This window comes from Falco punctatus (genome assembly GCF_963210335.1).
Source record: "Falco punctatus genome assembly, chromosome: 3".
NCBI lineage: Eukaryota > Metazoa > Chordata > Aves > Falconiformes > Falconidae > Falco > Falco punctatus.
Window position 1 is genome coordinate 58,916,859 of NC_137582.1, and position 24,222 is coordinate 58,941,080.

At 38.2% G+C, this 24,222-nt stretch overlaps 1 protein-coding gene and 1 long non-coding RNA gene across 5 annotated transcripts in view; one reads left to right on the top strand and one right to left on the bottom strand.

Annotated features, from left to right (window-relative positions):
• The window catches only part of DLGAP1 (DLG associated protein 1), a 358,503-nt gene that overhangs the window by 262,242 nt on the left and 72,039 nt on the right, over window positions 1-24,222 (bottom strand). For 2 of the 4 annotated variants that reach the window (XM_080381374.1, XM_080381373.1), the window contains exon 2: window positions 22,810-22,915. The gene's annotated coding sequence lies outside the window, so the exon portion shown is untranslated. Of the gene's footprint in view, window positions 1-9,626; window positions 22,916-24,222 lie in introns of all 4 variants that reach the window. The other 2 variants (XM_080381371.1, XM_080381372.1) reach the window with 1 other exon arrangement.
• The window catches only part of LOC308061439, a 171,990-nt gene that overhangs the window by 75,837 nt on the left and 71,931 nt on the right, over window positions 1-24,222 (top strand). The gene's annotated exons all lie outside the window — the stretch shown is intronic.

The following is a 24,222-nucleotide window of genomic DNA, read 5'->3' on the forward strand; positions in this document are numbered from 1 at the left end:
ATCAGTGATAACCTAGCAACAATCTAAGTGTTATGTGATAGAAGTTATATATCTATTTTATGATAGAGGTAACTTTTGAAGAGGGATGTGAAGGATAAGATGCTTGGATGAAACATAGCTAACCAAACGTTACATAGATACATCATCTAACAGCAGCTCCTCTTGTAAACTTCAGTATTAAACATAGTGTAAGTTAATACAAGAAACTCCTTAAATCTGTGTAAATGAACATTTATTGAAGCATGCATAAAAGGCACAGAAGTTAGACACGCTTAACTGTAGTTATGGCAGCAGCAAATAAGATGACCAGGAAGAACTGGTCAAAACCAGAGTCTGAATGAGAAATGAGACAAAATTGCCATGCACTGGAAGGAGACTATGATCCTGATGGATGAAACACAAGAGCTTTGTTTGCCTTTAAAAAATTTTGTATTAGTAACTGATATATTTTGGCCCCATATATATTAAGGGGCTTAAACATGTAACACCTGTTTGCATTATACAGATAAAGAAAATGTTATGTTAATAAAGACAGAAGAAAGGTTCTGCTCTGAGGCATTGATCCCCCTACACTGTTAATATACATTCCCACCGATATGAGAGGAGTTACTTTTTGGAACGCAGTTTCCAAAATTATAGAATCATAGAATCATTTAGGTTGAAAAAGACCTTTAAGATCACTTGACATTGCAAAGTCCACCACTAAACCATGCCCCTAAGTGCCACATCTACACGTCTTTTAAATACTTCCAGGGATGGTGACTCAACCACTTCCCTGGGCAGCCTGTTCCAATGCTTGATAATTCATTCAGTGAAGAAACTGATAGCTCTCAGTCAGAAACAAACTGAATATTTGCACTGTGGGATTCATGCATCCTACTGTCACAAGGATCCTTTTGAAGAAACAATGTGAAAACATTAAGATTTCTAAAATGCCCAGGGTTTCTGACACATTTAGTTCCTTCTTTCTGACACATTTATTTTCCTCTCGATAAATATCAAAGACACTAAATTTCATGGCCTTCACTTACTTTGATTTTAAGCCATCCAAGTACAGAAAAAAAAAAAGTACTTATATGGAATGGCATTCATGCCTTAGCAGAATGTCAGCACAGGGCTTTTTAATGCCTAAGGAAGAGGGATTGCTACTTAAGAACAAATTTGCTTCATTCAGTGGCAATGGAAGTATTAAACCACGGAGACCGACTATTTTAACAAACGCTCCTGACAAGGGCCTGTGTCAATCAATGTTCAGACCACATTACATTTGCTGTGATCCTGCCATTCTCCTTTTACATGAAGATCTGGGGGGATTTTCTCATTATTCCAGATATTGGTATCCTATAAACTCTGATCTTCTTAAGCAAATGGGCTCTCCCAATCTGTTTTCTGTTTGCAAAGATGAGTTATTAAGGAATAAGAACTCTATTGAATAATTGCCACCAAAGTTGTATGAACATGAACATTTAAATTAATGTTATTTAATCCTTACATACCTACTGACTCCAAACAATTTGCTCTGTCTATATGCTAGTACTATCCACATATCAAACTTGTTAAACAAGGAATTTATCACAAATTGGAATTTGAGTGCCTACTGATGACAAATGTTTGTAAAACAAATTGTTAATGAGGCAGGTTTTCTTTTCTCCTTTTTTAGCTTTCCTACCTCTCCAGAGCTTTCTTAGATCTCAGTCTATGGCAGTGTGGTATCACTCCCTCAACTCTATTTTCACTGGCTGTGTGTTCCAGATTATGTTTTCCTATGCAGAGTAATTTGGATTGCAGAGTAACATTATAAATTAATAATTACCCATCTTAGAAGTTATTATCTAATACTTTCATATTTGATTAATCACAACATAAGTTCTACTGTGAAGTGGAAACAAAGTAGCTATGCTTTAAAAAAGCTCTCTGATTACATCTGTATAAAACAAGACAATCTTTGCTCATATAAACTTTCTTGCTTATTAACTTGCATGACGCATGCACAAACATTCTTGCTCTGCATGATTCAGTGACTTTGAATTTTAACAGTCCCTTTAGGTAGAACCAGTGTAGAAAAACTGATTTAAGAAGCAAAATAAAAGTCAGTGAACAGTGATAGAACTCAAGGAATTACAGCTGGTACTTTAATTGAAGGATTTTCTCAGAAACTTGCAATGTATCAAAACCGTATGCATTCAATCAAGAATGTATTCTTCACACAAAGGCTACAAAACATGTCCCCAAAATTAAGATAGTTATTATAAAATAAAATTTAAAGTATTTGTGTCTTTTGAAGAAAGGAAAAACAATATCAATTTACTTAGAATTTACGTTTACAGTTGTTACATGCCTTAATGTTATCAAGCTGTCCAATTAATTCCAATTAACCATAAAAGAGTATCATTAATTGCATGAAACAATTAAAAGTAGATTCTTATCTTCACTGGAAATGAAATGGCCAAACAATAATGGTCATATATTCAATCTCTATCTGACAGAAAGTCAATATGCAAAGACTCTGTGTGAATTTTACTCATTCAGTTTATTCACTGTAGTTATCCAGTATTTATTTTCACTTGGGTTTTGGCTTGGGGTTTTTTTTGTCTGTGTGTGTTTTTTATTTGTTTTGGGTTTTTTTTATGAACACATTCCATAAGTATGCATTTAACTCTAGGACTTGTAAAAGGGCTAAATATAGTAGCAGGCATGTTGCCTGGTTGCACGTTGCAGAAGTGTGACATTTGTTATCTAAACTGCGATAATATGGAAAGTAGGAAGGAGAGAATGGATTAGAAAGGATTAGGCACTGCAGCCTAAGTAGGACACTATACATAATATACCTGTATACATTGAAGTTACACATTTATATAATATCTGTGAATCCTTTTTCCTTGCCTTTCTGCCAGTTAGGAGTTAAAAAAAAATAATCTGTGCTTGAGCTGTTCTTAGAAAATAGATAACAAACAAAATAAAATACCAAGTTAAAAATGAAAAAGTAGTATGCCTTTACCTATGCACATATGATTATTTTGGGATGGTTGGTTAAGTATTATAGTGGCTATAAGGTGTGGACACAAACTGCTGAGGTGTCCTGGTTTTAGGACCAAATTGTAAGTTCTTCTATTGAGTAATGATACATGACAGATTTAGTATGTTATCACATAGGTTTTGCTCTATAATGGGAACAGAAAAATCACCGATATAAAAAATCCCAGTTTAAAAATACTAACAGTGAAATCCTAACTTTATGGAACGTATTTTCCAGGACAGAGGTAAATTTCTCCATGACAATGGTACAATACTTGCAAAGTAGAATGAAAAAAACCTATACCACCCAACAACAACAATCAGTCTCCACAGACACATGGCCTTTAAATTGACATTAAATTGCACGTGGAAGTTCCAATAAATGGAAAGTATAGTGGACTGTGTGCTATGTTTATCATTATGAACTCCCGTGCAGGGGGCTGCTGTGGCAAAAATCAGGCTTTTAGTTGCAATCTAACTTCCATACATACTAAAGGGTTATGCTTTATTTGTTTTCTCTGCAAACAAGCAAACTCGTTGCTGATAATACTTGCATATGCAAGAGCACATGCAGACTATGTTTTTCTAGTATGAAAGTCCAGAAAAAAATGAATCTGCTAGGTGGAAGCAGAGTGAACTTCACAGACCACCACCACATCCTCCTTCCCAGCACCCTGCAAATCCATCCCAAGGCCTATGAACCACTTACAGCCCACTTCAGCTATAATTTGAATAATACATTCTGTCAAGTTACGCCATTTTCAGAACAAATCATACATCATGTATTTGGTAGTAATATTTCCTACTGGAAAAGAAAGTGGTCTGCAAATTCACAGTCACACAATTATGAAAAATGTATATGACATTTTTTCATTCGGAGATTACATATAGGTAATGTAAAAGGTAAAATTATTTCATTTTAATAATTAAAAGAGGAATGATTACAGCCAGTAGGTTACTAGGCCTATCAATATTCTGGGTTAAGAAACATTTCATTGCACTTCTGAAAACTGCTGGACTTTCACTTCTGTAGAGTAAGTTGTATTTTACGAATAATATTTTAAAAATATCTGGGAGTCTTTTTTTTCACCCCTGAAGTCCAGCGGTTTCTGTATTATAGCTAGAGTTTCTCTTGCTAAACAGGACACATAGGTTTCCATTTAAAATCTGCTTTCTTGCATAAAAAGGCAATCCTGAATTATGGAACAGGCTGAAGCGATGGCAGAAAATGCTCTGATCTGGAAACCCATTTCTCCTGTCCCTATAATTCAGGCAAGGCAGCTTTCTTGCTGTTAGGCCTGGCTACAGGATGAATTTCATAACACAGACAATCCTTTTCTAAGGGAAGAATCATCCCTACTGGGATAAAGGGAGAAGCAAGTAGAAAAAAGCATTTGCTGCTAGACACAAGGGGTTTAAGGAGGCTCTCCTGCAAACAGCAAGGGCTGGGGTGATGAGCAGCACTTATCCCATACTCCTAAACTCCTGAAAAGGCAGGAGGACTGAAAGGAGAGAGAATGTAGAACAGGTAAATATTTTAGAGACTTTCAGGCCAAGGGGAAAGTATATAAATAAAATGCCTACCAAACACTTCGCAGTTCTCAAAAGCAGAAGAAACTGGGGAGATTGCTCATTGGAGAGAAGTCCTGTTGCTTAAACCACATGGAGGAGAAAGACGACATTTGAAGAATACTTTAGAGATGTTGGCATTTAATGTCATAAACCAGTGTTCAAAAATGTACATCAGATACTACAGTACAAGCCTTCTAATACTTCACATGAACTAAAAAAGATTTTGAGAAATATGAATGACTGTTGAAAAAAATTCTGAATAAAATTTCTAATCTATAGAACAACCAGTGTGTAAAATATAGATGCTGTAGGTCTGATTGCTTTTTTAAACTTTTGTTTTGAGAACAACCAAAGGGAATGAAGGACAAATTTCTCTGACTAAGCAGGACCACTTTCAAATGGTTACTTGTGCTGTTTATTTCTTTATTCATTCAATAATACATGGATGATAAAATTATATATTGCAACTCACGCTGGAAAGCCACACACAACCAGAAATAAATTCTGGGCTTAACCAAATGTTCTCCTTTCAGCTTCTCTGCAAAAGTCTGTTATTAAATAAGTTTCAGTTCAAAAGACTTCCAGTGGGATGCATTTTTTAAAAAATCAGCCACTTAGTCTCAGCTCTTTGCCAGTGGTCCTTCTAGAGCTGTAGAGAGAGAGGCACATCTGGAGGTGGGATGGGGAGGAGAGTAATCTGTCCTTATCGTTTAGGGATTTGGTCAAACCCATTCTTTGTTGGTGCCATTTCCACAGCCTAAATACAGATCTTGGACAACTGTCTCGGAGTAAGTTAATAATTTTGGACTGGTCAGCTCAGGTGTACTTATCCATAGCACCCTCACTAATGCCATTTGTGGGAAGCATTTGAGAATGAGAATTGACAATCAAAAGTAAAATATGAAACTTATTAAAGACAATCCATAACATGGCAAAAAAAATAATTGTGACTGATATTAAATGGTCATTTCAGAATTGGTGCAATAGGTAGTACCATCATGTTTTAACAAAAAAATAATTCATTTATAGGAAAAGCTACACATTATATGCATTGAAGAAAAATGTCTCTTTATAGATGTGATTAATGTTTATTTATGGATGTGATTATTATATTCCCATCAACTACAATCTCTGGGCAGTTGTACATAATTTAAATTGTGAAATAAATAACACTATGCTAAGAAATAACATACATCAATTACATTGCTGATTTTTCTAGCCCAATTTAACACTCATTCATGCTTAGATAAATAGATGATCCTTGGCTGACCACAGGATAATAGTTTCTGAGCTAACAACCTTCCCAGTGAGTACACACCTCTGGCAGCCTTTACATTATACCCCCAAGCAGAAGTTCAGCTACCAAAGTTGAAAACAAGAATTACAACATTAGTATTGACACAAGCTATTTGTAGGTTAACTGATGATGGCAGGTGAGAATTAATGGTGCTCAGCAATAGATTTATTTCCCAGAGAATCCCACTCACCGTAGAACAAGCTTTCTTTGGCTTTATCAAATAAAAGACTTTGTCGACTGTGAGCCCACGGTAATAGCATGGGAGACAAGTGTGCCAACAGAAATCAGCGATAGCAGAAACCCTTTATTAGCTGGATCTTGTCAATCACCTGGAATTGATAGCATCAGTGGGAATAATCAAAGGCTGTTAGTAGCCCACTAAGTTTTCCCTGTTCTCTGGAGAGTAACCAGTGCAAATACAAGTCAATTTCCCAGAGGTGTTTCAAGCACTGCGGACTCCCATCTTCCCTGGTTTTCCTCAGCAAAGAGACACTGATCGCTTAAACACCAGCTCTGTCATCCACAACAAAACTGCATTCCTGAGACACCTACCTGCTCTCTAAAACAGCCATAAACACTACATCTCTTCTTGGAGATCTCCCCACTTCCAGGACCCTCAGATCACTCCTCTCACTAGAGGAATATGGAGAAAACTAACTGCTTAACATGTGTCAGGATATCAGGTACTATCATGACAACCAGAACAGAAAAGTATAATTAACAGATTAAGTAGGCTCTGCACAAAAATAATGCCTTCTTTTCCTAGCTATAAAGAGGTATTTTTTATTTTTATTAATAAAGAACTGTATATCAATATAGCTAGAAATATTTTGTGATCTAAATAATATTTACTCAGACTGGAATATAAAAGTCCCAGGTTTCATAGATTTTTTGGGGGTCAGGAGGATTACAAAACCTGCAGGGCAAACTGTTGAAGAGATTAAGAGAATTCAATTAAATTTAATCAGGATTTGCCAGAGTAATGTTCAATATATAAATAATTCAAGTTTGAAAGATACACCACAAATTTGCATTCTGTTTCCCTGAAAGAAGACAACATAGCATTCAGGTCTCATACATTTTGTCTTGGTTTAGTACTGCTGTAGTTATGACTAAGACCATGAGTTAATATGCATTTAGAAGGATAACCAAAACTAGTAATATTTCAAAGTCAGAATTTTTTCCTGCTTTTGCACAGAGGTCCAACTTCTCTACAAAAGGCATCTCATTTTGTAAAGTTAAAAAAGAACCCTATATCACATCTCTGTAAAAAGAAAGCATCAAATTTATACAAGATTTCCTCACAGAAAATAAATAGGTTTTCTTTTCTCAAATACACATGAAATGAACACAGCCTGATAGATTGGGTAGCAGTAAAAACAATCAGTACCTGTAATGATACAAATTATTCCACCAAACCTTTTCAATCATCCTAACCAAGAAGGATCCCTGATGAAGTATCAAAATTGTAAGGAAGAACCACAACTTAATAATATTTTGCATATAATTAGTAAATCTAATGCAACTGTATTGGAGACAGAACAGCTGTAATACAGGAAAATACTGTTCTACTGATTCAATGAACTGCATTTGTCATTCTCAATTTGTTTTACCATTTGGATTTTAATTACAAATCAAGTACCTAATGTAAGCTGAAACCAGATAATTCAATTTATGCTAGGTATGTGTTTCCAGAAAGTAATCAATCTAATATTTTAGAAAGAGGAAGAAAAAGGTTTTCTTTCGGTTCACTGCACTTGGTCAGTCACGGAAGCAAGTGGCTCAGGTGCCAGCAGCCCAGTGCTCCAGCCTCGGTTGCACAGGGGTGTTTCATGGACTGAGGGAACCTCAGGGGAGCCGAGAGCGCTGCCAAGAGCCCCCAGCTTGTGCCACAGCCCTCTCACATGTATAAAAGAAGCCCTTGGGGACTGCTAGTGACCAGCAGCACTGCCAACAGGGTGGGCAAACAGGGCATGGCATGGCAGTTTGCATAGCAGTTTGTGCGGAAGGGCGTGCAGAAGGGTTGCTGAAGTCCTGCCAGCTTGTCCAGGGAGCAATGGTATCCACCCAGCAGAAACCCATGGCTTCTCTAAGCTCTGCGCCCACCATGACGGACGCAGGTGCCCAGACAGAGATCCAGTGGGAACATGCTGCCACCCAGGTGCCAGGCTGCTGGCTGTGCCCTGCTGTTATGGCAGCAGGGGATGGGAGCAGTGAGCACACTCGTGGGAGGTGTGCCCAGGTGGAGGAGCTCCTCCACTCAGTGGCAGAGCTCTGGAGGAGGTGAGTAAACTGAGGAGTACCAGGGAATGTGAGAGAGAGAGATGACTGGAATTGCACCCCACCTTCCCTGGAACAGGCCCAACAGGCAGACAGGACACACGATACAGAAGATTCCTTATTCTCTCCCTACATGGCCAAACACAGTGACTCAAGGGATAGGGGACAACGGTGACAAGTTCCTGCCTGGTGCATCTCCTCCGTGACTACCACATCATCCCAGATGCCCTTACGTAACAAGTATGAGGCTCTGCAAGTACAACTGAACCATAATGAGGATGATGGTTCATCCAGCTTGGAGGTGTCATTGAGGTTGTCGGTCAATGCCCTACATCAAAATTGCTTCCTTAAAGAAAAAAAGATAGGCCACTGTCAGAGGAGACTCCCTTCTGAAGGGAACAGAAGGCCCAATATGCAGACCAGACCCACTTCTTAAGGAAGTCTGTTGCCTCACTGAGGCCTGGGTTAAGGATCTGAAAAGAAAGTTTCCTGCCTTGGTACAGCCCTCAGATTATTATCCATTATTGATTTTTCAGGTAGGCAGTGATGAAGTTGCCACAAGAAGTCTGAGAGCAATCAAGACAGACTTGAGGGCCTTGGGACAACCGGTTAAGGGATCAGGAACACAAGCAGTGGTCTTCCCTATCCTTATAGCTGCAGGGAACGATGAGGGAAGGAGCAGGAAGAGCCAGCAGATCAATACCTGGCTCTGAGCCTGGTGCCACTGGCAGCATTTTGGTTTTTTTGATCATGGGTTAGTTTACACAACACCAGGCCCACTGGCAACAGATGGGGTGCACCTGTCTCAAAGGGGGAAAAGGATCTTTGCACAGTAGTTAGTAGGGCTCACTGAAAGAGCTTTATACTAGATTAGAAGGGGGAAAGGGATCAAACCAGGCTCACTAGAGATAAGCCTGAAGGTGGCACATCAATGTTTGAGGGACAGTGCGCTAGTGAGTCCTTCAGTCTGCTGTCTCAGTGGAGGTAGGGGATGGACATCCATGTGGCAGCAAAGACACAAGGTTTATTGATGTGTTAGAAATCACAGAAGGACCTTGAGAATGGTCATGTAGGATTTAGGACTTGTCCCACCAAAAAGGTGGTGGGATCAATAGCCCAACTGAAAGGCATCAAAACCAATTCCTGCAGCACAGGCAACAGACAAGAGGAGCTGGAAGCCATTGCACAGCAGAAAAACTACGACAATAGTTGCCGTTGTGGAAACATGGTGGGATGACTTGCACATCTGGAGTGCTGCAATGGATGGCCATAAACTCTTCAGAAGGGATAGGCAAAGAATGAAAGGTGGTGGGATAGCCCTGTATGTTAGGGAGTGCTTTGATTATCTAGAGCTTAATGATGGTGATGATAGGGTTGAGTGTTTATGGGTAACTGAGCATCTGGGAGAAGTCTCATGATCACCTGCCCTTGCTCTTGTGGGGGATTTCAATTTACTAGATACCTGTTGGAAATACAGTGGAGAGGAAACAATCCAACTGGTTCCTGGAGTGTGTGGAAGATACCTTCCTGTCATGGTGAAGGAGCCAACTAGGGAAGGCACCCTGCTAGACCTGTTTGCAAACAGAGAAGGAGTTGTGGGTGATACAGTGGTTGGAGGCCATCTTGGGCATAGCAATAATGAAATGATAGAATTTTTGATTCTAAGAGAAGTAAGGAATGGGATCAGCAGAATTTCTACCTTAGATTCCTAGAGGGTAGACTTTGGCCTGTTTAGGAGCCTGATTGACAGAGTACCTTGGGGGACACTCCTGAAGGACAAAGGATTCCAAGAAGGCTGTACATTCTTCAACAAGAAAATCTTAAAGGTGCAGGAGCAGGCCATCCCCATGTTCTGAAAGAGGGGTCAGCAGGGAAAAAGACCAGAATGGCTAAAAAGGAGAGCTTTGGCTGGAACTCAGGGGGAAAAAAAGAGTTTATGACCTTTGGAAGAAGGGACAGGCAACTCAAGAGGACTACAAGGATGTCATGAGGTTATGCACGGAGAAAATTAGAACGGCCAAAGCCCAGCTAGAATTTAATCTGGCTACTGCTATAAAAGATAATTAAAAACATTTCTATAAATGCATTAGCAACAAAAGGCAGGCTAAGGAGAATCTCAATCTATTATTGGATGGGGGGGGGAAACGTAGTGACAAAGGATAAGGAAAAGGCTGAGGTACTTAATGCCTCTTTGCTTCAGTCTTTAATACTAAGACCAGTTGCCTTCCAGGTACCCAGCCCCCTGAGCTGAAAGACAGGGAGCAGAATGAAGCCCCCATAATCCAAGGGGAAATGGTCATTAACTGGCTACACCATCCAACAGTGCTGAGGAAGCTGGCAGAGGTGTTCACTGAGCCACCTTCCATCATTTATCAGCAGTCCTGGCTAGCTGGGGAGGTCCCAGGTGACTGGAGGTTAGCAAATGTGACACCCATCTACAAGAAGAGTAGGAAGGAGGATCCCAGGAACTGCAGGCCTGTCAGCCTGATCTTGTGTTGGGGAAGGTTATGGAGCAGGTCATCCCGAGTGCCATCACGTGGCACACACAGGGCAACCAGACGATCAGGCCCAGTCACTATGGGGTTATGAAAGGCAGGTCCTGCTTGACAAACCTGATCTCCCTCTGTGACAAGATGAAGTGTGAAGATGACACTTAGTGGATGAAGGAAAGGCTGTGGATGGTGTCTACCTGGACCTTAGTAAAGCCCTTGACACCATCTCCCACAGCATCCTCCTGGAGAAACTGGCTGCCCATGGCTTGGATGGGTGTACCCTTCACTGGGTAAAATTCTGGCTGGATGGGTGAGCCCAAGGAATGGTGGTGAATCCAGTTGGTGGCTGGTCACAGTGGTGTTCCCCACAGGTCAATATTGGGGACAGTTCTGTTTAGTATCTTTATCAACGATCTGGATGAGGGGCTTGAGTGCACCCTCAATAAGTCTGCAAGTGACACCAAGCTGGGGGGGAGTGCTGATCTGCTGGAGCATAGGAAGGCTCTGCAGAGGGATCTGGACAGGCTGGACTGATGGGCTGAGGCCAATCATATGAGGCTAAGTGCCGGGTCTTGCACTTGGGTCACAACAACACTGAGTGGCTGGAAAGCTGCCTGGCAGAAAAGGGCCTGGGGGTGCTGGTTGACAGCCGGCTGAACATGAGCCAGCAGCGTGCCCAGGGGGCCAAGAAGGGCAGCAGCATCCTGGCTTGTATCTGAAACAGTGTGGCCAGCAGGACTAGGGCAGTGATCATCCCCCTGTACTCCACACTGGTGAGGCTGCACTGCGAATACTGTGTTCAGTTTTGGGCACCTCACTAAAAGAAAGACATTGAAGTTCTGGAGTGTGTCCAAAGAGCAACAAAGCTGGTGAAAGGTCTGGAGTACAAGTCTTAGGAGGAGCAGCTAAGGGAACTGCCTCATGTTGTGCCAGAGGAGTTTTACATTGGATCATGAAAAATTTCTTCACTGAGAGGGTTGTCAAGCATTGGAACAGGCTGCCCAGGGAGGTGGTGGAGTCACCATCCCTGGAGGTATTTAAAAGACACATAGGTGTGGTACTTAGGGACATGGTTTAGTGATCGACTTGGCAGTCCTGGGTTAACAGTTGGACTTGATGATCTTAAAGGTCTTTTCCAACCTAAACAATGTAGAATTAATTTGTTTAAATATGAAGAAACCACTGAGAAAATAAATACAATAGAAATAAAATAACCATACAGAGATGTACATATGAAAGCTACTTAATAGAAGGAACATTTGATTTAGAATGTAAGAGCTAAAAATGATTGGTATTATTGATTTTTTTTTCTTGTTCCCTGACAGCTAAACAATTACTCAGAGAAGACATGCTACAAACACACAATCTTACCATAATATCATGTGCAGTAAGGATTAGTAATTGAAAATAAAACCCCCACCACGTTGTTGAAGGCTACAATAGTCTGGCAGTGCAGGATGAATAAATTTGTGTAGTAGAAGGATATCTGGATACAGGAAGTGTTTTCTTAAACACTCAGGCTATTGATATCTCAACAAGAGATCAATCCATTACCCAAATAGTCTCAAGGTATTAACTTGTCTAACCCTATAACCAGATGCTCTGTCAAATAAGGGGATTTCTAAAATTATGCCATGTTATATCTGGCTCTGTCATGCTTTTCCCACAGCACATGCTTCTTTGCTTATTGTTGCTCTAAGACACTAACTCTTGTCATGATACTTTAAGAAATCTGACTGGCATCACCAAGTATCAAAGAGTCAAAGCCAGATCAGAAATCTTGCTGCAGGACAAAGTTCATCCTTGTTACAAATTTCCACTGAATAAAGAATGATCCTACAGCGGTTCAATAGCATGTGCATGGAGATGCTGGTTTTAATATCATAGCTTGCTTATTTCTCGAGAATCAAAATAGCTGCATCTCCTACAAAGTTGCTTAGATGTATCTCCCTTATTGGATTGCTTCTGATCTTTAATCTAAGAAGTTCTGTAGTTACTTAAAGTCATATTTCAAACCAGTGGTGTACTTTCTTTCTTGATGTCATGCTGACTGCCTTCAGTCCTGCCTACTATTATTTTGCTTTTGGACAGATTCCACATCACATACGAAAGAAAATATGTTTTGACCTAATCAGTCCAATTTGTATCTCCTGGGACAGCAATGTTGCCTCATCTCCTTGAACACACTTTCTGAGTTACATTTTCAAATTGGATAGAAAGAAAGAAAAAATATATTTGTTATTTTTACAAACTACTTTGAGGAACTAGATGTACATATATGCATAAACATACATATATAATGTAACGTAAAGAAGTGCAATGCAGTAATTACATGACTTACTCTGTGCAAACATTCCTCAGACTCATTTGGCCAAACCAAGAAGTGAACCTAGTCTATCATAAAGCAGCACAACTCAATTTTTACTGTGTTCAAAATCTTATTTTAACAAGGTCTGTCCATCAGGAAGGTGTGCACCCTTCAGACCAGAGGGCATCTTCATGCAGTGGTCTGAACCTAAAATTACAGCAGTCTTACAGCAAAGCATGACACTTCTCAGAGGCACGGGAGCAAACTACAGGTTATTATTTGAATAGCTGCATTATAAAACTATTGAGGTTAACAAGGAGATATATTACTTTTTGGGTTACTTATGTTATTACTTGCTCACTTACAGAAGCCCCAAATCCCAAACTGTTAACATCTGCACATTTTCTCAGTCACTAACATGAAACAATCAACTGCTTGGACATTGTGCACCTTCAACTGAAGTACCTGGCTGGAATGTTTTGATCTTGAAAATGTAATACATTTTAGAATGGGCTTGCATCTAATTTTTTTTCCGGCACTGGACATCACAATAGCTGCTTTTCAGTTTGAACTTTTATAAGCTGCGTAAAGAAAGCACACAGCAGTTGTCATTAATAATTTGTCTGAAATACATATTGCTTCATCTCCTGGTTGGACTTGATAGACCACATGGAAGATCTATATGATAATGATGATAAGTGCAGCAATCTCATCAGTATAATGCTTATTCTGATAATGATATATAGTTCATAAAGATGACAAATAGCTTTTATATACTGATACAGCCCCAACAACCTAATATTATAACCTTGTCACACTGATGTCTTGGGTAAACAGATTACCAAAGTATTTATGATATATCAACCACTACATAAGCACTTACTTATCTTTTTGCTTTATATTCAACACAATTCACTTTTATGCAAATTGTAACAATTTATACCCCAGGTTTTCAACAGTGGGCTGACAGAAGCCTGTTTTCTTATACAACAAGAAGTAATTTTAAAGAACTGTTGAGTGGGACACTCAAGTTATAATTTCATTAACTGTTAATAACCACAAGCAGACTACTATTTTTCTACATTAATTGTTTCCATGATGTTAATTTGTACATTCTTGGAAAAAAATAATGTAAAGCTTAAGAACCCCCCCCTAAAGCCTCAATGTTTTACGTTACAGCTTTATACTTATAAAGTGTTTATCAGGCAGAATTTGGATTTCTAGAGCCTCACAAAACTCAGCTTTGTGAATAAACAAAACTTAGGACAAAATCCAACTCTGATTCAAGGGATACAGTGATCTTCCTCACCCATAGGTGAGCTTTATTTTGTTCTCCATTACCATCTTATTTCAGATGCATATCTCTGAAAAGTAATACTAGGAAATTGTCTTGCAAATGTTACTTGTACTGACTAGTTTACAGGACAGGTGGCTTTTAGCCATGCAGACCCTAGGCAGTGAAGTGTAAAAACGAAAGAAAACAGATCGTTCCTACAGTAACGGCCGCAGTGCCCAGTGACAGCAAAATTACTGCCTGTACTGGCGCATGACTGGATGTTTAATATGTCTATGTAGCCTCTAATTCAATGCAATTCTTATGGAGGCAAAAATGAAGCCAACCATACTCACTGAGTTTTCCTGGTGAGAAGCAATGGTCTGAAGTGAACTTTTTATATTGACAATATTACAGAAACCCAAGAAATGCATAGTTGTACCTTTCTAGTCATATTTCAGGACCTCCTCTGGTCAACACACTCAGATCACAAATGACTGACCATTTCTGCTTTGGCCACCAAATCAGCTGCTGAAAACCTAACAGATCCAAAGCTGTTGCTCAGCTGCTTCATGCCATATAGGTACACAAGCCTGGTCTTTCAGTCTTTCCCCTACCAGCAGCAGAAGAATGGAGGTGAAATAGCATCCTACTACTCTGAATCACTGTTGTTGTATAAAACAGCTGGGGTGAGTACTTCCAACAGCAATCTCAAGCAGCTCTTATTAGGTAAGAACATTTTTAAGCTATTCTCACGTACAAACACACACACACGCTGACTCTGTGAACAAAAGAGGCTACTGGGACAATACAGTCTAACCTGCTGTGTAACATAGCAGAGACCATCTCATCCTATTCCACAGTGCCTTCGATCAAGCCCCATTTGTGAATCAAAAGCAGCATACTGCTTTTAGCTTTGCTGCATTTCTAGAGGAGCCCAAGAGATCTTGGTGAATTAATGAGTACATTTCAAGGGTGTTTGAGCATCTAATTCTCTAAATTGCTCCAGCAATCCTAGCCTTAATTCCAAATGAAACCTTTTAAGTTACAAGAATCCACAACACTGTTTGGTAAATTGTTCCAATGTGTATTTACTTCGGCTTAAAAATAAGCACTTTGCTTCCATTTCTAGGTTTAACTTCCAGGTACAGGATCGTTTTTATCATCACTTGTGAGTCTCAGAAGTTCAGCATTCTGTTGCCTTCCACAGGGAGAAAATTGTTTTCTGACTCCCCTCCTTGAACACTGAGCCAAACCAGCCATTATTTTTAGTCTAATTTGAACCAATCTTGTGGCTTCTCCCAGAGTTTCTCCAGTTTTTAACAACTTTTTAAAACATGAGTACCTTAATAAAATATGTCCTGTAGTGGCCATATTTGGAACAGAAAGGTGACCCTTTTGTATCTGTAAACTTGAGTAGTGCATTAACTTGCCACGTGCAGAATCCTGTTACAGCTGGTACTGTACCATACCCTCAAAAACCTTTTCAGAATTTTGATTGAGGTGATCACATCCCCATTTTGTACTCCCTTGTTCTTGTACTGCATAATTCTTAAGCATAGTATTTGTTTATAGGCCTATATTTGTCTACAGAGATTGTTATAGGACATACAGAACGATATTTTACATACAAAACTCACCTAAAACTTTTATGCAACTCACCCTCATTGGTATCTATCACTTCACCAATTTTTTGAAATTTTTCCAAACTTTACTTTTGATGATTTTGTATTCTATTTTACTCCTTGCAACTGTCCTGATTTTCAGGATTTGCAAGATCTGAGTTTTAGCTGAAAGAAATTCCTAGCCAGCTCATAAAACCTAGGTGCCAATTATTTCATTGTGCTGATTTTGTAACACTGAAATATTTCTTCCCACTTTTAAAATAAAACCAGTGAGATAAGTGTTTGCAGGAAATCTCTAGTTTGTTTAAATTTCATCAATGTGCTCAGATAAACTCAGCAAAGCAAAGGCAATTCAGAGAGCTTCAATAATATACATGACTATACATCTTGTTCTTGATGAAAGACACTTTGTTAAACCATCTTCCTCGTTTTTTTCTTTTGGTCTTGAGAACCTAGTCACTGCATCCAGCCATGACTGTGGTCTGTTTTGAGCATTCAAGTCCTGAATACCAGAATTGTTTGCCACGTACCTACTGTGACCCACTGCTATGATGCCCTTTCCCCAAATCATCATCCAGCTTTTTAAACCATGCCTGCAGCATGCAGAAAGAAGCTAAAAGAGCCAGCAGGAAAGGGCAAAAATCCAAATAATAAGTAGAAACTATACAATAGGAATAAAACAAATTGCAGAAACAGTTTAAAATAATAACTGTATGGTACAGGGAGTTTCATATAAAATATGGCTTTCAGAAGAACATAATTTTGTATTACCCAGTAAGTCAGAAGAGGCTGCTAATGTACCTCAGCCAGACTTTCACTATTCAGTGAGGACAAATTTATCTTTTTATTTTGCACATTGAGAGTTCCATCCCTGTAATACTGAACTAAAAAGATTATCGGAATCAGAATTTTTATGATGTTGCTGCTTTAGTTGTTATAATCATATAAAAATATAAAGACAGACCATATAAGGACAGATGTGCTTCCTATACTCTTTCCAGTGCGAGAATAAATGTGGAGCGCCTGATTCCATGAAGCCATCAGGACATAGCGAGATATTACCTATATTTATGACTGTGCCTATGTTTGCTGATGATGTGCAATGCAAACCTAAGGAAGAAAACCCTCCCTGCATCAGCAGGCTAAAACTAGTGCCAGTTCCAGAGATCTGTTTGTTTCTAAGATAGGCAAATTATTTCAGGGATATGATTTTGTACCATGGGAGTAAATAGGATTCCCCACTGTGTTCAATTTAAATTTTTTTACTGGAAGAGAATGATGGGAATACAGAAACATTCCCTTTCTCAGAGTTAATAGTGTTATTACTTTTCACCCACTGTGCAAGCTTCTTACAGGCATCCACTTCCAATAGTGTGCACTTACAAAAAATAGCCATGCTGGGGGAATTCAAAGGCCCATGTTTGAAGGTGGAAGTAGTTGCCTAAAGAAGAGTGTTACCTGTCTCTGATACTATGTCCCTTGGCCTCAAGTCTGACACTCAACAGTCATGCATGCACAAGCAGGTCTATTTTGGCAGTGACTTTGACTGTAAGGTAAGGAAGTCACAAGGAAAGGCATTTTAAAATTAAAGTACCATTTAGAATTGGATAGGATTAATATAAAATAGGAAGAAAAGGTGTAATAAATAACAAAGGAGTACATGTTTAAAAATTTAGCCTCTCTTCCTTACCTATATTATACAATCTCATACTTATCAAGGCAATGGGAGGTGAGCTGGAAGCAGGCAACACTGCCTTGAAGTTACTTTCTCTGTTTTCCTGAGCCTATTCCTCTGAGTTTACTTGTTTACTTTCTTATTTTAATAAAATTAAATGAAAATGAAATAATTATTAAAAATATTTAAAATTAAAGAGTCTGTTTTGGTACCTTGACATAACTTATATAAAAACATAGATAGGCATGTTTCTTTAGTACTCTCTGATAAAATACTGCAGGTGTAATGTAGTGATGCTTTAAAGGCAGTGAAATAAAATAATTGGTCAGAAGGTTACAAAATTGCTCTCTTTAGTTTTACTGAAGCTAAGGTTAGCTGTAGAAAACACAGCCTTCTTTCTGGCATTCTGGGACAACTTCCTCTACCAATTTCCCAACTTCCAAAAAACCCAAACCAAAAATATCCAACAAAAAGAACCCCCAAACAAACAAAACCCCTCAATCTAAATGGCATGGGAAGAAGGACCACACCTTCTAGAATTTAGTCAATAAATATCTAGATGACACCAACTGTTAAAAGGCAGGAGATCAAAGGTACATTTCTGAAATAAATAATGATACAAAAATTATTATAGCTGTGAGGAATTGTTTCCTACTTCTGCCAGATGTGAAATTTTGTTCAGACTGATACAGAAAAAACGATGGCCTTAGCCATATTGAATACCAGCCTTCCTCTTTATTTTGTTCCTTTTATTTACCAGGTAAATATTTAACTCATGTAAGCAAATTCATCAGTTCTGTATTACACAGAGATAAGCCTCTATACTTTCTAGTTATTAATGGTCATTTCCTTATTTATCAGTAAAATAAATTGTTTGATACAGTATTTTATTCTATATCTCAGCACCTCTCTATCTGCATTTTTATTTTCTCCACCTATATACTATAACTCCATTTTCCCTTATGCTTACAAGGATCATGATTTTTCAGAGTTATGACATTATTGTTGTCACTATGGCACTCAAATTTAAGGAGTGGCCAGGAGTAATTTCAGTATCTGGCTCATTCCAAAACATTTTGGAATATTCCCTGTACTTCCGACTTGCCACTGGATGCAAAAATATTGGCTCTTTACATCTCATCAGGTGCCTCTTGTTGCCCACATACTATTGCTTAAAAAGAGTTATCTCTATCTTACATTTTGATGTTTGGTCTACCCTTAAGTAGAGAAGGAAGTTGAATATCTGAAATGTGTTTTCATTTGAAATTTCCTGGTTTATCTAATAGACAAGACAATTCTCCTAGCTATCGCATTGTCATTTAAGTCTCTTTTCTCTGATTCATAGGCTTTGTATATCCAATGAGGGAATTACCATTCAAGCTGTAATAAAGTCTTGTCTAAATTTTTCTTTAAAAAAACCCAAGCAAGTAATGATCAGTTTTCAGTTAGCACCTGAAAGCTGTGTCCTGGTTTTGGCTGGGATAGTTAATTTTCTTCTCAGTAGCTGGTGCAGTGCTGTGTTTTGGATTTGGTGCAAGAATAATGTTAACAACACGCTGTTAGTTTTACTTGTTGCTGGGTAATGTTTATATTAAGTCAAGGACTCTTTCTTAGTGTCTGCACTGAGAGGGCTGGAGGGGCACAAGGTATTGGGAGGGGACACAGCCAGGACAGCTGACCTGAACTAACCAAAGGGATATTCCATACCATGGCACATCATGCTCAGTATATAAACTGCGGGGAGGTTGGCTGGCGTGGGCTGATCGCTGGCTGGGCATTGACCAGTGGGTGGTGAGCAACCCTATTGTGCATCACTTGTGGGTTTTTTTTTTTCCTTTTGGGTTTTATCCCTCTCTCTCTCCCCTTCTCATTACAATTACTATTATTATTTATTTCAATTATTATATTGTTCTTAACTCAATCCACCAGTTATGCCTTTTCCCCCAGTTCTCCTCCCCATGCTGCTGCAGGGGGGTGAAGTGAGTGAATGGCTGTGTGGTACTTAGTTGCCAGCTGGGATCAGCCACAACAAGCTGTTTTTTCTTTATATTTGATTACACTACCTTTGCCTCATCGAAGCTTTTGTGTCTTCTCATTGTACTTTACCTCAGGCAATACTTCTAATTTTTCTCATTACAGCTGTTACCTTCACACCAGCATTAATAGTAAAATACCTTACACTTTCTCTTGTACTGCATCAAAGATCATCATATCTTTTAAGTGGTAATTTGTTCTCCATGTCTTGTGTCCTTTTCCCTAAGGAACAACATTTTTAAGAGTCTGAGACTGCACTCAGTCTCAAAAAAAGCATACAAAGCATCCTCTACCCTATCTCCCAATAAGACAGGAAGACCTTAAGACTTAAATTTCTTCCCTATATTCTCCCTGTAGAGGATTAATTATATTCCTTTTGTTTGGTCTCGTTATAGTTCAATTTCTTCTGTGTCCCTAACACATTCCACATAGGTCCTCCTTATCCAACTTCTTCACAGCCTAGTCATCTTTCTACGGATAAATGTGTCTTGATTTAATGGCATGTTTAAGTTCCATCTGCATTTCTCTTGAACAAAATTCACAATAGAGTAACGCACATTGATGATATATACCTTGTGAAAATAAATGGACCTCATCCTGCTGTTTCTAATAAATGTATCACTAGTCAAAATAACTTCTTCAATGACATAATGGTGGTTTTTTACTCCTTTAAGATATTTTTTATGCCCCTACCTCATATCCTTTTGCCCCAAGCAAAAGTCCCCTTTACAGAAAGGCACTAAACTGATAGGAAGCATCACAGAAACTGGCATTTCTTCTGAGAAGCATCTATATACTCATTAGTTTTGGCATTTTGTCCATTCATATTATTCTACAATGAACAATTTTTTTTGTGTAGTTCTAACGGTGTATTTACAATAAAAATCACTCCCTACTGCATTCCCCAACACAACCCTCCATACTGAAGGAATTCCCCATTACACCGATTCTCCCAACACTCAGTAAAAACAGTCTCTGTTCTACCCTTCAAGTGGTGTTGACTTTGCTTCTTGTGAGTAAGCAGAGGGTTGCTATATTAGGAGGAGTGTGTGTCTGTACATATATCTACAAATACCCTATCCAAAATCTTAAATATCCTATCCAAAACTGGACAGATCAACTGAATAGGTGGAATTTATAAAACATCATAAGAAGGATCAAATTTAAGAATAAAACTAAATCATAAGCTTATGTCCTAATATTTAAAAAAGGAAACCACCAATACTCAGGTGAACTTCAAGTAAAACTAGAGGCAGAAAATGGTAAACGAGATTGTTGTTGGAAAGCATCTGTCATGATACACGTGAACTGACAACATGCATTTTGACATTTCCTAATTTTCACAGAGGTGACTGCACAGCCTTAATAATGTTATTACTGCATCATTCTTAACCTTTTGACCCTTCAAAAAGATACACGCCCAAATTGAGGTGCATTAACAGCCAAAGCTGAACACAGCTGTAAGAAACTGAACACTGGGAATGCTGGAGACAGTTCCCTGTGCTTTGGGTAAAACAAGTGATCTTGTTGTGTAAGAAAATGCATAGCAATTGATATAAATATATATGTGATAAGTAAATGTGTTACTGTAAAAAAAAAATTCCTAAGATAAAAATCCAGCCAATATTTGGGAAAAAACACATCACTGCAATCATTATATAAACATCTAAATGACATTGTAGACTTTTACAGAAGGCCAAACAGAGGTAAAGGTAGATGAACCGACCTAGTTAGTTTATATTGTCAGAAAATACACGCTAGGTCCAAGTTCTATTCCACAAAGAAAATGCATTACTCTTTCTCATGTATAAGTACCCTAGAAATATATACTTGTAATGTGTAAGTATATATATATATATGCTACATATGCAACATACAGCATCATATATACATTATGTCTAATAAATCACCCTGGATACAGTTTTATGGCTATGGAAATGTTCCAGCAGCATTGATATCTTCTCCTTTTACATTAAGTTTACTAAAATACAAAACAATTGTTACTGCTGGGTAATTTGATAAAAATTGAGTTGAAAGAAACTAAATTTTTTAAGTGAGGTATCCATTGACATTTTTTAAATAAAGGGAAAACAATGAGTAAAGATCACTCTGGAGTGATACAAAGAGTATTCCAGAGATGTAAAACATTTCATTCAGTATCTTAAACTTACCGTCCATTCAGGGAAATATACAATTTGAAGTACAGTATCATACCTAACTGATGGTGATATACCCATAACCAATTCTATAATTAATAGGTTAATTTACTATTAAATTGCTTGTTACTGAACTGTAAACAGTTGAATATAGCATAGTTCTAAGAGTTACTTTTAAAATCATATCAAATTATAAGCAGCATGACCACCATGTTAAAAAGAAATATAAATTAAAAATACTCTCCTTGTTCCTAGTGCATGTATGTTTAAGCCTGTTATGTGGTAATGAAAAAATCACATAGGGAAGTATGGATTTTAACTTGTCTTGGTATGATCAGCTTTGTGAAATACCCATAGTTCACTACATGTAGACGTTTCACTGCTATTCAATATGTGTTCAAGAGCCTAGAGTTGCTAGAGGTCAGCTTATCTTCAGTATGTCTACCAGGTCAGTAAGATCCTGGGTTTTTTCCAACTTTTAGTGTAAATAAATAAATAATTAAAAAAAAAAAGAAAAAAAAAAAGGCTGCTGTGTAAACTGTGGAAAAGGAAGTTCTGTCCCTATCAGAGCTTCTCCAGGCCATTTCAATGTTGCTTCCGAGTTGCTGCAACCACTCCCCCATACTGTTCTTTGTACTTGATTTTTGGCTCTGATCTCTCTCTTTCATTATATTCCTCTAGGCTAAATCCATTCTTTCCTCTCATACTTTCTACACTCACTCCACAGCTATGACACATCCTAGCCCCCTCTGGGGCCCTACTGGACATTTAAGTTTACGTGCTTCAATTTTATGTTCATGTCAGACTCATGAAAATCATTCACCACCACATTCAAAGACACCTGATAATAACACTGTCTGCACTCTGCAGACCTAGATAAGTACAAAGATGAGTTATCATATACATCATTTTCTAAGCCAAAATTGCAAGCTATCAGGCTACCTTCATTTCCATTAAAGCAGTTCAGATTTTGCAGTCACTTGGCTTCCTGCCTTTTACAAGTAAATCTGCAGAAAAATGAATAAAAGTAATGCAGAGACAGATCAAGGAGAATGATCAGAGAGTAAGAAGAAAGGACTCACCTCCTTTAGTCAGTTTTCCATTTTAGTTTGGTTCAATAGCTAGAGTGAAGAGATTTTTGCACACTTCAATTCAGATGTCAGTTCCAATATTTGGTGCTTGACTGTTCTGAAACACAATCAAAGTGTAGCAGTTAAAAACTACTAGCCTGAAACAAGATAAAATTATTAACATGGCAAGCAGATATGTATTCACGAAAATCACAGCAATATTAAGAGGCTTTATATCAATAGTCTATGACAAAGTTTTCACATGGTACCACACTGTCCTCCTTGCAAGAAAAAAGCACAAAAATATACAATACTTAGATTGAATAAAGCTGCAATTGTGGTGCCATCTCACATGCTTTACTCTCCCTGCACAACACATGAAGTTTGTTGGTTCTTTTACAGAAAGATACAAAGGCTAATTACATGTGATTGCCTCAGTAAATTTACTGTCCCTCTGCAAGTTTGCCTCTCCCTGAGTCTCATCCTTCTACAACCTTTTCTTACACTACATAAGCACCGTGGAGTCCTTGCTGCCTCTGTCTGGAACAGCAGAGGAGAATGATGAGAAAACTTGACCACCCACCCAGCTGTACACACAGTGCATCCCCACCAGCATTCAGTGGGTAGTGGACAAAATTGCGAATCACTGCACATTTAAATATACAATTTTTTTAAAAAAATTATATAAACTGAAAATTCATATTTCCAAGCCATTTTCTTTCTCTGGTAAGGAAAATGACACATATGTTTTTCTCTTTTAGTCCTCCAGTACTACTTACTAAGACTAACAGAAATAAGTGGCTTTTCTCTGTGTTCTATATTTGAGCTCTATGAGTCATCTCACTATTTCAAGTTTTGTTTCTCATCACTTAAAGGTCTAGTCTATTTTATTCTGTTGTTTTTTTTTTTCATGTGAACAATTTGTAAGTACAAGCCAGAATAAGCACAAACATTTTTTCTTGTAAATGCAGTTAACAGCTCCAATCAAAATTTACTGAAAAGCTTATTAAAAGAGATAAAAAAAATATATGTATGCCTAAGAGTTCTTAGATACTAGCTTTAGATGATACTGAAGTACAATCAGTACAACGACTTGTTCAATATGTTGAAAATACTGAAGTTATTTTACTCTCTTGATGCTCATTCAGAGTAACACCTTTACACAGACCACAGTTAATGATCGGGCACCAGTTGTCAGAAAAAACAAGTAAAAATTTTCAGAGCAAAAATAACCTGTAAATATTACAAACTCATATTTATAAAGCCAGAGGAGACCAACCGGATCAGTGAGTCTGATGCCCCACTTCCCATAGGCTAGAAAACTTTCTTTAATTAACTGCTTTGGAAATGGGAGGCACATCTTAGTAAAGCATCAAACGGGACTGAAATTAGCTTCCAAATAACCACTAAGAGGACAGAAGAGGA